We start from the raw sequence: 12,018 nt of genomic DNA, 5'->3' as shown, positions 1-12,018 counted from the left end.
AAAATCAATAAAATACCAAAGAATAAACCTCATGAAAGACATAAAAGACCTCTACAATGAAAATTGTAAAACATTAACAAAAGAAATTACAAAGACCTTGGAAAATGTAAAGATCTCCCCTGCTCATGGATAGGAGAATAATTATCATCAAAATTGCCATTCTGACAAAAGTGATCTATAGATTCAATGCAAGTTCTATAAAAATACCAAAGACATTCTTCATAGACATAAAAAATCAGTAATGAATTTTATATGGAGAAAGAAAAGATCCAAACTAGCCAAAGCAATTATCAGCAATTAAAAACATACTTCTAATAATTCTACTGATCAATAGTAGTTAAAACAACATGGTATTAACACAATAGCAGGCACACAGACCAATGGAACAGATTCAAAGAAAGAGAAACAAATCTGCACACTTATAGTCAATTCATCTTACAGTTAACTCATAAGCTGGAGAAAAGACAGCCTTTCCAACAAATGGTGTTGGAAAAGAACTGGCTCTCCATTTATAGAAAGATGGAACTAAATTTTTACCTCTCACTTTGCACAGGAATCAACTCAAGATTGATCAAAGACCTGAAAATTAGACCAGAAACTGTGAAGCTATTAGAGGAGAGCATAGGTTCAACATTCCAACATATAGGCACAGGTAGTAACTTCTTCAACAAGACCTCCAAAGCTCAGGAAATTAAAACAAGAATTAATAAGTGTTATGATATCAAACTAAAAAGTTTCTCCTCATCAAAGGAAACCATCAAGAATCTAAAGAGAAAGCCTATAGAATGGGAAAAGACCTTTATCAGCTACTACTCTGATAGAGGGCTAATATCCAGAATATACAAAGAGCTCAAAAGACTCTACACTAGCAAAACAAACAATCAATTAAGAAATGGGGAACTGAACTAAATAGACACTTCACAAATGAAGAGATACAGATGGCCAGTAGATGCATAAAAAAATGTTCCGCAACATTAACCTTCAGGAAGATGCAAACCAAAACTACTCTGAGATTTCATCTAACCCCAATCACAGTGGCAAGTATAAAGAAGTCAAATAACAACAAATGCTGGTGAAAATGTGGATAAATAGGAACTCATTTACGCTGTTCATTGGAGTGCAAAGTAGTTCAGCCACTATGGAGATCAGTATGGAGATTCCTTAGAAAACTGGGAATAGATCCACCATTTGATCTGGCTATACCACTCCTGGGTATCTTTCCAAAGGTTTGAAATCAGAGAACTACAATAACATATGCATATCCATGTTCATAGCAGCACAATTTTCAATATCCAAAATATGGAACCAACCTAGGTCTCCATCAACAGATGAATGATTACAAAATTATGGGAAATATACACAATGGAATTCTACTCAGCTATAAAGAAGAACAAAATGAAGTAATTCTTAAGAAGATGGAAAGACCTGGAGAATATGTGAGATTAGCCAAGTGAGATTAGCCAAGCACAGAATGAAAAAGGACTTATTTTTTCTCTAATATGTCCAAACTAGAGAGTATTAGGGATTCCAGAGGGACTCAAAATAACGGAGGGGAAACCTTAGCAAAGCCAGAAATGAGAGGTAGGAGGAAGAAGGCTGAGGTCGATTAATTGAGGCACTACATTTGAATATGTGTATATTTTTTAATGTAGCATGGTTAACATGGACACTCCGTGTTGGGAGGGTTAGAAGGAAAGCTTGGGGGAGGGCACCAAGTACTGTGTGAATGTATGACCTTGTAACATAATCCACATTATGATGTGAGACTATAGTGTACCAATAAAATAAAAGATACAAAGTACCTAAAATAGAAGGAAAGAAATTGGGTTGTTTGTGTGACTAGCATGTGAAGTAGGAGGTGGAATTTTCTACCAGATCTTATTTGTTTCTTGGAGTCATTCTCTCATGAGATTAAAAGACCAGAGCTCACGAAGTATGTTTCAAGGCATGTATGAGCAGATGCCCGATTTAAAGTTTATTTGTGTCTATGTAATTTTATCTAGTCTGTGGGAACTATCCTTTGTCCCATCCACACATAGGATATGTGGGTTGCAAACAAATAATTAACAACTCTAAGAGGATGTAATCCTGGCTCTTAAACTGACATACAAAGAGGACTTTTGTATGTCAAACAAAGCGACTCCTTTGGAAAAATTTCATGGAGCCCAAGTTTTTATATTTCAACTTTGAAGATAATATCAATAAATGTTAACTAGGTCCATAAACAAATTTAATGACAGAAAATATGGTGAGATTATTATCTCATTTTATACAATTCTTCTCATTAATCCTGATTTCTGTAAATTTCTGTGAAACCAGTACAAATTTATGGATGTGCCTCTTTTATTGGCAGGAGGTGAAAATAGGACATTAAAATGAATGGAAAATGTCTATTTGATATTTTACATGTATTTTAGCTATGTGATACTTTGTGCTTGAATATTAATTTAAGCAGGTAATTAGCATGCATAGAAATGAGAACAATAGAATACAGATATTTTCTATCAAGCAACCATTGCCAAATCCTTGCCATAGTCAATCAGAACAGAAACAAAACCCACCCCACATTTTCGTCTTTCTTATATTAAGACCAAGAGCTGTCATTAGCTACATTATTTGTCAAATGATATCATTGATTAATGATGACTTTACTCCTTACTTTTGAAACATATCTCTAAAAGCTTTATATTGAAATATAAATTGGTCTTTCAAGTGCCACTTCTTGCTTTGTGACATTTTTGTCCAAGGTCTTCTTTAAACCTAAAATCTCTATAGAGATTTAGGCTGCATTTGAAAATTCCATATGCTTTAATATGATATTTAACTTTTCTCCCATAATATAAACATTTTCACTTATTTTGTATGTCTATATTTCTTAAATTATCATAATTGTGTAATGTTAAGGTACGTTATAATGAAAAGTCATTTTAACAGTATTTTTTCTGAGTGCTAAAAGAGATGTAGATATTTCAAATCTGAAAGTTTACATTATTCTCCCTCGTAAGAGAATGGAAGCCAGCAAAGATTAAAAGGAGGCAATCTATTTTAATAGCTTGCAATTATAGTTGATGAAGAAATGTGCTAATCAGAAAAAAATAACTCAGATGTCTTCCTGTTGGAAAAAAAATGAAATCAAAGTAAATAAAATGAGAAGTCTTGTCTTCAATTTGTTATTTCCCATATTGACATAGTAGCAAAGACATATGTTAAGGAGAGTATCAGGCAAATAGAGTCCCATTCCAAAAGAGAATCTAGATTGTGTGAAAATTATGTCTTCATAAAAAGAACAAAGCTATAAGCAAGACTATTTAGGCTGTTATAGATACACAGACTAAACATGCTATCATAGCTCATGAAAATGGAAATAAAATGAATCCTTAAATCAGACTTATCAATGCAAACTTGTGTATATTCTATTTCAGCATTTGCCAGTAACATGCTATCTTAGATTATGGGAGATCATAATAGGATTTTTGCCAATGTGTGAAAAGCTGTGTTATTCAGAATATGAAATACAATTGCAAATGACATAATCCAATGTTCATCCATGATCTATGACTGTCAATTTCATTATGATAATGAAAAGATGATATTTAGTATATATTCTCATGATATTGTTTATAGGTGGGACATAGAGAAGCTAGACATCTTGAACTTTCATTGTCTGGGTAGAATGTATACTGGTAGTAAATGAAACTTGTTCATGTACAAGGGTGTCTAGAAAATGTATTATCTCAAACTGTTGAAAAAGTAAGATGTCTTTTTCTTGTCAAATAAAAAAATGTATGAAATGGAAATAGTAATGACTTGGAGCTAGCAGGGAATAGAACACTTCACTAAACGGGACTCATTTAGACCATTCTGTAAGTTGTCAAAATGACAATAGACACTGGCTAAAGGGAATAATGAGAATTTGGGATACCTAAGGAAATAAGCCAGGAGAAGTCTTTGTATTCTTCACATTTGATTCAATAACTTATTCATATGTAAAAATTCAGCCATAGTACCCTTTTTCTGTATGCTAGCTTGTAAGAAATTAAAAATAAAGGTGACATTCAACACTCTCCTTACCCCAGGATTTCATTTGGCCTATATTCTTCTGTACCTGAGACGGGACTATTCAGTCGCACAATGCTAGTTCCTGGATTTAAAAAAAAGGAGTTACTATATCAAGATAATAAGAGTGGCTTATTTAGATGGAATAAACTATGCTCCTAAGGCACGTTTGTGAGCCCAGAACACACATGAAGCTTTTTCTCTTCATTCTCAAACATGTTCCAAAAGAAAAAGTCACTTTATATGTAGGAAGCCCGAGGCTAGCATTTTCAAATATATTCCACGTTCTCATTTTACCCACACTTTATATACATTTGATTTATTTTTCCATATGCACCTATGTCATATTTTGCAAAAGATGCATAAACATTTGTTAAATAAAAGAATTCACTCAGTGAAATACTGTTACCACAATATAGAAACATCTTTTTAACATTTTTTGATATATTGCTTCTATACTATATTTATGTTGTTTTTAATGATAATTTTTATTTGGCTTTAGTCCTAATGACAAATCCATTTCTAATTTCCCACAATATATCAAGAATAAATACAATTAATATTGATACCAATATATTTTAGCTTATTATTTAAGAAATAACATACATATAATTTGTCCTTCATTTGCATTTTAAAAAGTTGGCTGGGTATGGTGGCGCACGCTTGTAATCCTGGCGCTTGGGAGGCGGAGACAGGAGGATCACGCAGGTTCGAAGCCAGCCACGCTGGCTTAAGAGACCCTGTTTCCAAATAAAAAAGTATAAAAAATAGGTTTGGGAGTGTAGGCCGGATGTAGAAGGGTTTCCAGGAACCCCAGTACCACACACACACAAAAAAGTAATTTGAATTAATTATCTAAAGTCCTATGTCTCCAGTTCACACATGCCCCCCTTCCCCACCAGCAATTTATGCACAGCCAATAAAAGCATTTATATTTTCTGTCTTTTAAAATATTTGTTTAGCCGGGCGTGGTGGCACACGCTTGTAATCCCCGCGCTTGGGAGGCAGAGAGAGACAGGAGGATCCGCGCAGGTTCGAAGCCAGCCGCGCGTGCTGGCTTAGGAGACCCTGTTTCCAAATAAAAATGTAAAAATAGGTCTGGGAGTGTAGCCCGGAGGTAGAAGGGCTTCCAGGAACCCCAGTACCACCAAAAAAAAAAAAAAAAAAATTTTGTTTAAACAAACGCTTAATATTAGTGTTAGTAAAAACATCTCACTGTAATAAAGGCGAAAAGTTGTAGACTAGAATCAGGTGACCTGGATATCAGATCAGACTTCACAACCAAATAGTTTCATAACTGAGGAAATGACACTTCTTATCTAGGTGTCACTGTTTCATTTATAGTAAAACAATAATAATAGAACTCAACTTTTCTAACCTATCCAGATTACTGGAAATTTAATGGTAAAGTCTATGCCAAGTATAGCTCCCGTTTTATTCTCAAAGGACTCAAGAAATATTTGTATATAATAAAATGCAGCCGGGCGTGGTGGTGTGGTGGTGCATGCTTGTAAGCCCCCAGCTTGGGAGGCTGAGACAGGAGGATCGCACAGGTTCAAAGCCAGCCTCAGCGGGCTTAAGAGACCCTATTTCCAAATAAAATATTAAAAAAATACAAAATATAAAATATAGGTATGGGAGTGTAGCCCAGAGGTAGAAAGCTCCTGGGTTCCATTCCCAGTACCAAAAAAAAAAAAAAAAAAAAAAAAAAGTTAGGAACATTTACATCTTTCTGTATTTATGGTCTGATACTGGGATTGAGCTCAGGGGACTTGTTCCTCAGAGCTACAATTTTAGCCTTCCCCCACTTTTTAGATTTTTCTCCAGCAGGATCTCATTAAATTGTTGAGGATCTTGCTAAATTGCCGATGCTGTCCTGGAATCTGCAATTGTCCTGTCTCAGTCTCCCAAGTACCTGCCTCACCAGCCTGGCAATTTGCCGCTTTCAAGCACGACACCGGAGACGATCTTCTTCGGACTCTTTATTATCCCAGGCTCTTACATACTCTTCTTACATACTCTTCTCTCTCCGCTCCCCGCTCCCCGCTCCCCGCTTATATCTCCCAAGCAGTCAATCAGCACTCAGATCACTCGCTCCATGCAAAATTAGCTCATTTGTTACAAACAGTGGTATGTTGTGTTCCCGTGCGCCCCATGCTCCGGTTACCGGACTTTCTGAAAGTTGTTTACTGCTTAATGGGCCTCACAGAGCTTCCGCTCGGCGCTATTTTTAGGTCTTCGAGCTAGCAGGCAATGGGTGGGGCTCTTCACAGTTCCCCCTTTTTGTTTTTAAGCAGAAGAGGATAGAGGACTCAACCCCTGCTATAGTTTATGCAATTATTTGCCACCACCTTTTTTGCAGGGATGGGCGAGCAATACAGTGGTAACCCGTATGCAGCTGAGCATATCCTCCTTGGGATGCACCCTCCCGGGGTCCCAAGTGCAGTCCTTGCTGACATTCTGCTTTATGATTTTTCCATTGCGGCTAGCCAAACAGTAGGCGATTGTCCTGCTTCAACCGCCATGAAAGCCTGAGCTAGGAGCATCTGATCCTTGGCCCTCTGCAGAAATAAACGTCTCAGGCAACAGAGACATAGAATGCACAGGAAAACAAAACAAAATCCCAATGCTCCCAACCCGGCCCATTCTTTTAGATGGAATGCTGCCTTCTGGATCCGGGACGCCAGCGTTTGGGCCACTTTGGGGTCGATTCGGGTGGTGTTGACCTTGATGATTTCAGCACGTAATTGTTCGGTCGATTCGGGTGGTGTTGACCTTGATGATTTCAGCACGTAATTGTTCGGTGAGTTTATCAAACTCCCAGCTCCAGTTGCTCCATACTGGTTTTGTCCAGATCAGCATGGTGATCAGGTGTATCCATCCCTGAGGCGCCATCTTGCGATATTATTTGACGAGTCAGTCTCTCTGGGATCCAAATCGGATCGGTTCCGTCCTGTGGGAAAACACAAACAGAGCCTCTGGCCCATGTGAGTACCGGATCAGGTCCCTTCCATTTTCCGGTGAGGACATCTTTCCATTTTACCATATCATGGGGAATACTAGAAGGACAAAAATGGCGATCTGCGGCCGATTTGCCATTAATATCTAAATTTAAAAAATTTAAAGTAAAAAGTGCCAAAGATAATCGCTGCCTTGGTTTCAGATTCTCACCTATTCCCCCTTTTTGTTTTATTAGACATTCTTTTATTGTGCGATGGGCGCGTTCAACAATGCCCTGTCCTTGAGGATTATATGGAAGGCCATGTTTTAATGTTACGCCCATCTGTTTACAGAAAGACTGAAATTTTTGTGAGGTATAAGCCGGACCATTATCAGTTTTTATTTCTTTTGGCACATTCCATGCTGCCCAAGCTTCAAGACAATGAGCGATAACGTCACGAGCTTTTTCCCCTGTGTGAGTAGAAGCATATATAATTCCAGAAACAGTATCAACAGAAACATGCACATACTTAATAGAGCCAAATTCAGGTATATGGGTCACATCCATTTGCCATAAATGTAAGGGGAGCAACCCACGTGGGCAAACATCAACATTAGAAGAGGGGATAAAGGGTGCACAAGTACTACAGGCCTTGATGATGTCACGGGCTTGACAACGAGGAATTTTAAATTTAATCTGTAAAGTTTTAGCATTTACATGAAACTGGCGATGAAAATCTTGTGCCCGTTGAAGTGGGGTGAGAGAGAAAATCATGGGCATCTTCGTAAGCTTATCTACATAATCATTACCTTGGGCAACAGGCCCTGGTAAGCCTGTATGTGCCCTAATATGTTGTACATAAAAGGGATTTTTCCTCATCAAAATTAAATGTTGAATTTTAGATGCCAAGTAGTGGATGGGCGTATGTGTTGATATTTGCCCCGCACATTCAAGGGACTTTATCATCTCTACAGCATAGGAGGAGTCCGATAACAAATTAAAGGAAGAATCATATCTCTCAAACACTTCTAATATAATATTTAGTTCAACTAACTGAGGTGATATATGCTGATATTGAACAACTATGGGTTTTTGTCCTTCTATCATAAAAGCTCCAAGGCCAGATTTTGATCCATCAGTAAAAATATTGATAGTGAAGGGTATAGGTGTTCTTCTGGTTATGGTTGGAAAGATAATAGGATGTTGAGTTGCAAAATGTAATATAGGATCTTTAGGTAAGTGATTATCTATCTCTCCATTAAACACACATCGTAATATAGCCCAATCATCCAGGGAGGTTTGTAAAATTAATATTTGGTGTTTACTATAGGGAACAATAAGCTTATTAGGGGTTTGGCCAAAATGTTGAATACATTGCTGTATGGCAAGAACAGCAACCTTTGCCACCATAGAGGGATAATACTCAATAACCTTTTGAGGAGATAGTTTAGGATGAATCCATAATAGAGGTCCTTGTTGCCATAAGACCCCAGTGGGTTGGAGCTCAGTAGCCAGTATGCATGCCCAAATAGAATCCCTCGGTGAAATGCGCTTAAGGGAAGCCTTAGTTAAAGCTTGTTCTATCAAACTTAAGGCTTCCCGGGCTTCAGCAGTCAGCATTCTAGGAGAGGTTAAGGAAGAATCTCCTTTGAGGATATCATATAAAGGTTTTAGCATAAAATTTGGGATTCCTAAGGCAGGACGTATCCAATTAATATCTCCTAATAACTTTTGAAAATCATTTAAAGTGTGTAACTGGTCTGTACGAATGGTGACCTTTTGAGGCGTGACAAAATTGGGATAAAGAATATTTCCCAAAAAATGGGTGACGGTGCCCTTTTGAACCTTTTCAGATGCTATAACTAAACCCTTTTCCTCAAGGGCTTTAACAAGCACACAATACGCTTCATCCAGTACCTTTTCATTTTCACAGGCTAATAGGATATCATCCATATAATGGAGACAACGCAATGGAGGGAATTTATCCCTAACAGGTTGTAAGGCAGCATCCACATATAGTTGACAAAGAGTAGGGCTATTCGCCATACCCTGGGGGAGCATTCTCCACTCATATCTCTGGTCAATTTGCTCTTGGTTTAGGGATGGCACAGTAAAAGCAAAACGTGGGGTATCTAGAGGATTTAATGGTATAGAGAAAAAGCAATCTTTTATATCAATCACTATAATTGGCCAGAATTTTGGAATAGTTGAGAGAAGGGGGAGTCCACGTTGGACTGGTCCCATAACTTGCATTTGTTCATTTATGGCTCGGAGATCATGTAATAGTCTCCATTTTCCTGATTTTTTCTTTATTACAAATATAGGGGTATTCCAGGGTGATGTGGATGATTGGATATGTCCTAATTTTAGTTGTTCTTTTACTAACTCTTTTGCTGCTTCCAATTTTTCACGGGGGAGAGGCCACTGGGAAACCCATACTGGATCCCCCGTCTTCCAAGTGATGGGAATTGCCTCCCCAGTGGCTACTCCACAAAACCCAATCCCTGTTTAGTGTTTTGTCCTTCAGTGGGGACAGGGCTCCTCCGTCCCTGTAGGTTTCGCCCTAATCCAAATGATGGATGAAAACCTTGCTTGTTAAACATATGTAGCGCCTGGGGAGAATATTCATTATGTAATCGGAATCCCATGTCCAGAAGTAGATCTCGACCCCACAAGGAGACCGGAATTTCCAGCATATAGGGTGTAAAGGTCCCAGAATGTTTTTCTTGGTCCTCCCAATGAAGGGGTCTAGCACTAATATCAGGTGTTTTAATGTATCCTAATCCTCTAAGCTGTGTGTCAGCCTTTTTTATGGGCCAGGCGGGGGGCCAATCCTTAGAAGCAATTACACTAGTATCTGCCCCTGTATCAAGCAATCCTAGAATCGGCTTTCCCTCCACTTTCAAAGTAATTAAAGGTCGTTTTCCCATATCAAAGGCGAGAGATATTATATTAGTACCAGAGGACCCAAACCCTTTTTCTCCTCGCTGTTCCTTTTTTGAAGGGAAGAGAGAATGTAGACTAGGTAATAATAACAGCTGCGCTATCCGATCACCAGGAGAGATGGCAACAATTCCTCTGGGGGCGGAGACCATAACCTTTATAACGCCCTCATAATCTTGGTCAATAACTCCAGGATGAGTTATTAGGCCTTTCATGGTGGATGATGATCGCCCCAAAACTATGCCCACCGTTTCTGGGGGTAATGGCCCTGACATATCAGTCGACATAATTTGAATTCCCATTCGAGGGGTTAATACCAGCCGGGTGGTGGCACAGAGGTCCAATCCCGCTGAACCGGGAGTGGCTCTCCGGAGAGAGCCACTTGGGCGGTTGGAGATTGGGCCATTGGGGTGTTTGGTGTGTCTCTATAGCATTGTACATTTGTTGGCCCCATACTTGTAAGGGCCCTGGGGATGGGGGCCCCGTTTCCCGTTTTTTGACAGCGGGCGACCCTGTCCCGACTGATCATGGGACGGTAGGATATTGCCGTCAATATCCTTAACGGACCGGCACTCTGAGGCGGGATGTCTGCCTTTTCTACATCTCTTACATAGGTCTGGTGGGCTCTTTTGAGAGAGAGAGCCTCGTTTTGGGCAGTCTCTTTTTAAATGCCCTGCCGCCCCACATGAAAAGCAATTTCCTAGTCGGGTGTTGTTATTGCCCTTTTGCCTGCCAGATGCTTGCATGATAGCCGCAGCGAGCCCCGAGTTGGTTAAAGGTCCGCCGAGTTCTCTACATAACTTCATCCATACTTCTAAACCTTTACTTTTATATGGATTTATAGCTTGTTTGCATTCAGTATTACATTGTTCGAAAATAAGCTGTTTAACAAGTGGCATGGCTGCATCGACATCCCCGAATATTCGTCCAGCAGCTTCTACCATCCTAGCCACAAAATCAGAAAAAGGCTCAGTGGGACCTTGAATTATCTTAGTAAGATTGCCTGACACCTCCCCTTTATTAGGCAAACTTTTCCATGCCCTGGTGGCCAAATTGTTTATCTGATCATACACTTGTTGAGGGTAACAGGTCTGGTTGTTAGCAAATTGTCCCTGTCCCAAAAGCATATCCAAATTCCAGGCAGGTTGTCCTGCGGCCTGATTCACCGCTGCTTGCTCTGCTGCGAACTCAATAAGGAAAGCCTTCCAATCTAAATACTGTCCTGGGGTCAAAGCCGCTCGGGCCAAGTTCTGCCAATCTCCAGGGGTCATGGCATACCTGTAAATGCTTTCTAAGGTGGCTACGGTGTATGCAGCATTGGTACCATAAGTCCGCACGGACTCAGCAATATGTTTTACAAGCTTATAATCTAAAGGCTCATGATACCGAGGTCCTCCTCCTTGTGGTTGAAACACGGGGAAAGCCTGTCTGGATAGTAACATTTCCGGCTCACGCCATACCTTTTCATTAAAGGAGCGGCCTCCGCTTTGTCCTGGAGCTGAGGGATTATAGGGCGGAGGAACAGAGCCCTGCGAGGGGCCCGTAGCTAGGGTTAATCTGCTGACTTCCTCCTCTATTGCCGCAAGTTCCTCGTCCGAGTCCCCCTCCCCTTCAGAGCCTAGTTCACTAGCTGGGTGAGAGGAAGTGGACCGTTCCTCTTTTAACAGATCAAGTGCCACTTGTCCCTCTCGCACTAGCGGTTTGTAGTATTTCTGCTCCAAACATGCCCTGACGAGGCGCCACAAAGGATAAGTTCCTCCCGTGACTTGATTGTTTTTCTCTGCCCTTTTAATATCCTTCCCTAACTTATCCCAACTTGCCAGGGTCAAGTTTCCTGATACTGCAAACCAAGGGGCCACCTCATCCACTTGGCTCAAAAAACCCTGAATAGTCTTATCCCTAAGTTTTAACCCCTTTCCGTTTAATAAGGCTTTTAAAGCCTTTTGTATTGGATGAGATGGATTATTTCCCATACCTATTCAGCCTCAGGTCCAGCCTGAGAGTATACTACCCTATAAATCCTCCCCTCAAAGGAGCTCCCCTTCGTCCTCAAACGGAGTTGGGAAAGAACAATCTTA

Source organism: Muscardinus avellanarius (assembly GCF_963383645.1).
Source record: "Muscardinus avellanarius genome assembly, chromosome: 15".
NCBI lineage: Eukaryota > Metazoa > Chordata > Mammalia > Rodentia > Gliridae > Muscardinus > Muscardinus avellanarius.
Note: the sequence above shows the minus strand (reverse complement) of the source record.